Source organism: Pararge aegeria, chromosome 11 (assembly GCF_905163445.1).
Source record: "Pararge aegeria chromosome 11, ilParAegt1.1, whole genome shotgun sequence".
Lineage (NCBI taxonomy): Eukaryota > Metazoa > Arthropoda > Insecta > Lepidoptera > Nymphalidae > Pararge > Pararge aegeria.
This window is the reverse complement of record NC_053190.1, coordinates 4,480,044-4,486,151: the sequence shown is the minus strand read 5'-3', so window position 1 is coordinate 4,486,151 and position 6,108 is coordinate 4,480,044.

Here is a 6,108-nt window from a genome sequence, read left to right as displayed (position 1 = left end):
TAAAATATTTTTTCTCTAAAATCAAGTACAAAACATTGTAGTACGTATCGAAAACAAACGCGACATGGTCTATGAAAAGACCCACAACCATCATAGCCAGAAATTCGTTCAAATATCAAGATATATATAATATATATTGTCGCTTAAATCATAATTATGACGGCCGATTGGCGCAGTGTGCAGCGACCCTGCTTTCTGAGTCCAAGGCTGTGGGTCGATTCCGACAACTGGAAAATGTTTGTGTGATGAGCATGAATGTTTTTCAGTGTCTGGGTGTTTATAGGTATATATGTATTTATGTATATTATTCATCAGTCATCTACCCATAACACAAGCTACGCTTACTTTGGGGCTAGGTGGCGATGTGTGTATTGTTGTAGTATAAGTATATAAATAACTCAAAAGTTCTGCAATCTTCTAATAAGTTATAGCAATGTTCTTATTCATACTTAGAGGTATTCATGTGAAAATTGCTATTACTATATTTCCATTCAAAACATGCTTCTTGTAAAGGCCAAGTTGGGAAGTGAACCGATTTTGGTGGTTTATGTTAAGCCTGTTCGTGCAGTACCTTCAGCATAAAGGTCTGTGCAAGGTATAATCTAGTAAATGATGACTGCGTCTTTTACAGCATGAAATTTTTTATTTCCGCCAATTTTCACTGCTACGCCAAAGCATTTCGTTCCTGCAGTGTTTCATTTTAGGAAACCGTTCCAAATCTAGTGACCTCAAAAAGTCTAGCTGCTTCTTTGTCTCGTGCAGCATATTCGACCACAGATCTCGAAATATATTGGTTTTACCTTAAAGTAAAGTTATCAGTTCCAATCCTTATTGGAATCCATATTTATCCTTATAAAGGCATAGGTATTATCAGTACTATGTGAAAATAAAGAATAAAATAAAGCCCCACCCTGGAATTGACAGATCGGCGGTGTCCACTTTCGCGCCTCGAAGAGCAATTTAAACCGTTTGTCTCTATTAATGTCACTATCATGTAGTGGCAATGGTTTCCTATTATTATTGCTAGAGTGACGATCTCGCATCGGAAAACGTAGCGTTGGTAGACCCCCGACGAGGTGGACAGATGCCATAAAACGAGCCAAAGGGAGTTGGCTCGTTTTGAGCGTTTGAAGAGAGACCGTGGTATTTGGACCTACTTAAGAACTATGTCAGCAGTGGACGTCCATCGGTTGATATGATGATGGTGATGATGTGACAAAAGCGTTAAAGCCTACCAACCTGCTTTGAAGCTGCTAGGTGGGTGCATACTCTATAACCCTCTCTCTTATTAGTGAGTAGGCCTATGCTCAGTTGGACGTTCAAGCCAAACACCTCTTTTAAGAAAAGAGATGTGGCTTAGCTGAGCCACAATCATTGGCTGATGGAGATGATACTGTATTCATCATCATAGGTATTATATCTGTTTATTATTAGTTTACTGTATACACCTTACTGTTTCTTTTCTTGTATGTATAAGTGTAATAAAGTGTTTATTCTTCTTCTTCTATGTGGTATTGTGTAGGTATACAAATATTTAAGAAGCACTAAGTCTTAATAACTTAATTGAGTTCTTTAAATTAGGTAAACTATTTCGTTATACCGTTAGATCGGTCTAGAGCGACTAATTGACAGCTCAGACCATAAGTTGTCGGTCTCCAAAAATGCACCCTTTTTTTATTTGCTACGTTAACTGTTAACGATTGTATATATTAAACATACTTCATGTATTGATGTTGTAGGCTAATCGATTTCCTTTGTTCGCACATTAAATTGAAATCGGATGAAAATACACAATAAGAAATAATAATAATTATGATTGAGTCAATTAATAATAAGACGCGTGTACGGTCTGATAACTTTAATAAATACAAAATGTTGTTCTCATTATAATAGATGTATTATATCAATGAAGTAAATAGTATTTTTTTAATTAATACCTAGCAATTAAAAAGAAGCGGTTATAGCCCAGTGGGTAGGACATCGACTTCACTTTAGATTTAGGTTCAAATCTCGGTACGCACCTCTAACTTTTCTAAATTAAATGCGTTTTTAGTAACTAAAATATCACCTGCTTCAACGGTAAAGGAAAACATCGCGAGGAAACCTTCACGCCTGAGAGTTCTCCATAATGTTCTCAAAGGTGTGTGAAATCCACCAATCCGTACTGGGCCAGCATGGAAATCAATGGTGCAGAAGGCAATGGCGTGCATAGAGGGTATGCAAAGGGTATGCAGATGATATATAATGAAGAAAATCTCCAGTAAGAGCTATAAAAAAATAAGGGTAGACATTTTATAACACTTTCAATGCCTTAAGTTTTTTATAACTCGTACAGGAGATTTTTTAAAGTTTATATCATCTGCCCGCTGCATCATACCCTGTGAAAATCTTGTCAAATAGCAAGTTGGTCATATATAGTCAGGCATTCTGTTTTTCTATAAAAAAAAATTTGTTCAGGAGTAAGTAATTAATCACAATCAGTTTCAGCGTCCCGGTATCTATCTACAAATTAACATGTTTCTACTGTGCCACAATATGTAAAGAATTAAATCCCTATAAAGCGGAAAACCATCGCCAAAAATGAACCTTCGCAATGAAACTGGCCTTCAACATGCCCCCTGTGTACATCAACCTGAGAGGTAGATTTTAACCGTAAAGCCTCATGTGCCCATAGTTAAGTTGTTAAGGAGAAACTATTAATTTTCTTCTCAAATGAGAGAAGCCTGTACCCAGCCGTAGGACTCGAGCTGAGGATTACCTATTGGATGGCAACGTTGCAAAAACTTCTCAACCTTTGCAGTTTGGCATTGACTCTGGTTCCGTTGCGATTATTCCTACCTGAATCTTCTAGCACGAGTTCGCACTAACAGCGTTGGCTTCTTGTTTAAAAAAACTGTATGATAAGCTAACCCATCCAAGCTGAAGAAGAAGAAGTGTTCTTATAATTAATTATAATCTTAGAGTCTAGAGAGAATCTACCCGCGGATTCTTCTGTACCTCAAAGTTTCTGTTATCCCTTGACGAGAGAATCCATTAATAAACCGAGATAGAAAAAGTCTTATAGCGAAAATGTAGCTGGCATGTACATTCCCCCCAAGCCACATTTAACCCAAGCCACTATTGGAAACTTAAACAAAACGCTTTCAGCACTTTTTCCAAGTTTTAAAAAACAGACTTATATTACTTTATACTTGTAGTCATGGTGATGATTATTGTATCATTCCAAGTAAACAAAGACAAAACTTCAGTTTCTAAACGACTGATTCAATAATTTTTTAACTAAATTAACTGTTAAAGTAATAGATCCAACGTTATTTAAGGATCGGGTTAAAGGAACATCATCGCAATACAGAGGTGACATTTGATAATCGTTTGACGAACCTAAATAAAAACCATATAAAAAATTCAGACCTGGCATTGGGATATTTTGAACCCGCATTTCTCTGGTTATCGTTGAATAAAGTGTCTTCCTGCCATCAATAATAAGAAATGCATTTTTATCACCCTAAGCAAAATATGCAGCATTAATGGCAGCATCGTGGCTTTGTTAGCAAAACACTAAGTATATATATCTTTTGAATTATATGTAAGTCAACTCTTGAATACAATTACCTCAGTAGTTTCTGAGTTTATCGATTACAAACGAACAAACAAAGCAACAAATCTTTTCTCATTATAGTTAAAGTATCAGTATAGATAATATAGATAAAACGTGTCGCTAATTTGATCAAAGATCATCGTTTCAGAAACTGGCGGTAAATATTCCATTATTATACAAGCAGTTGTATATTATGCAGTTGCGAAAATAACAAATTCCCGACTACGTTTCCATTATTTCCACGCGGCCTGCCGGGTGGGGGCATGTGTTTAGCGCGTGGAGTACGTATGGTGCGCACGCGCCAGCCGCATGGCCACCTTAGTGTTTACCGCGCATGACCTAAACATACATGCGTATGAATGAAGTTAAGTATAGGTGATTGATAATTTCCTAGACATACATACTCGTGTTTTGCCTATAAACTAAAATGTATAGGTATACGAAGTTTACTTATGATTTATATCGTGCGTTCATTAATGTACTAGCTGTTTTTTTTTACAAATACCGTGGGAACCGTTTGTTTTCCTGATATAAAAAGTAGCCTATGTTACTCTCCGTGCTTTCATGTAACTAACTATATGCCAAAAATCAAGTTGATTGGTTGGTTAGTTAGGGCGTGAAGGTACGACAAACAAACACACTTTCGCATAATAGTTAGAATGAGGTGGAGACGAAACGAGTGTTTGGTGTGTACGATAGGGCTAGGATGAGCATCATCAATAGCCTATAACCAGTGGCGTGCACTTCATACATGCACAAAAGCACTGCATACCCAAATAATTTTATCTAACTCGTATTGGAGGGTACTTTTTTCTTTTTATGCCAAGCCCCTGTTTTATTCATACCCTGGTCAAAAACCCTGTGCACGCCACTGCCCATAACAGACCACTGCTGGACTAATTATCACGATGGACAGATGGGTTGTTGATCGCAGTAGATGGTGGTGGTAGCACCGAGGACGTTGACTCGGTCGTCCTCGGAGTCCCTGGAGTGGAACTCGGGATAACTTGTCAGGGCGATGGCCTTTTTCAGTGGTGTTAACGTCGACTGCAACTACAGGCGGGACCGTGGTGTCTTGTCCGAGGGATGCCGAGTCAGTGCGGGCCACCAGCGACCTGCGGCGGCCTAGGTAGTCCTGGTTTTGCTTGCGCCCGCCGCTCAGCGAGGTCGAGCTCACCAGTGTTAACCTTTTTTTTTTTTTGTTGACGGGGGGGAAATCTTCTTAAGAGATACCCAATTCTCTGTAGGAGAATTTGGGTTATGTGGGATTTCTACTCGCTAAAACCCCCTCGGTTGCCAGCCTCAGTACATAATGGGAGGCTCCGGGATCTCCTAGGAACGCACCGGTGCCTTCCTTGCACTACGCTTATAGCTCGTCCCGGGAAGATTTATGATTGCCGATTTCCTGCAGGTACGTCACTTTGAGGTAAGGCAACACCTTGTCTCTTCGCGTCTTCCGAGGGTCGTAAGTAGAGGTGACGACGTGACTACTAGTCCCCGTCAGACCGTTCTCGACCCTGATGCCCCTTCGTCTGTGTTAACCTAGTGAGCGCCCGTCAGCCAGCGGCGAGGAAGCGGTGTGGAATCAGGTGTTTACAGAGGACTCTGCTGCCCGATCCCCGACCTTAGTCACCTCGCACGGAAAGAGGAGGGGTGGTGACAATCGATTCTGATCTGCTGTGACCACACGGCAAGGTGAAGAATTAACTCGTGGTAACGGCGATGTTATAATTATTTTCAACCATTTTCTGATATCTATATATATAAAAGAAAAAGTGTGTGCGTATGTTCCGTATAGGCTCCGAAGCGGCTGGACCGATTTCAATGAAACTTTCAGGCAATCTCCGGATTGACCTGGCGAGTAATCCTGTAAAGTTTGGTGACGATCGGAGCACTCCTATTTTTGAACTGTCAAACTGTCAAATACAGCTTTTATTGACTATGATGATGATATCATTCTATTGTTGGGTGTACATGTGTAGATAATGATCTTCACCCGCTCGAGAAGGGAATGAATACGGAGAGAAATAAATGATTTAATATACTTATTATGAGACTTACATTAAAAATTTAATGATGTTTATTTACTATACTTACATCATTAAATTGTATTAAAAATAAAGCAAAATCTAGCCCGGCTGCTATTTTATAAAAATAGGTCGAAATACTGAGAATGATAACAAAGATTAAAGTTAACATAGCATGCGTCAGCGGAATCAAGAATAGGAAGGAGAAGGGTCTGTGCTAACATAATCTCGGTAGGAATAGGAAAAAAAGATCGAAATCGACGCAAGGAGCCCGAGCAAAAGTCTTTTACGGTGTCCGGAAATTTATTTTATTTATTCTTTAGAGGTTATAATAAATAATAATAAAATAATAATAATTTTTTTTTTTTTTAAATTTTAAAAATTTTTTTTTATAGTGTTTGTTGTGTTTTAAAACAATTTACACATTTGAAAATTAAAAAAAAATGATAGAAAAAAATCAAATAAGTAATAATAAGCTTTAGT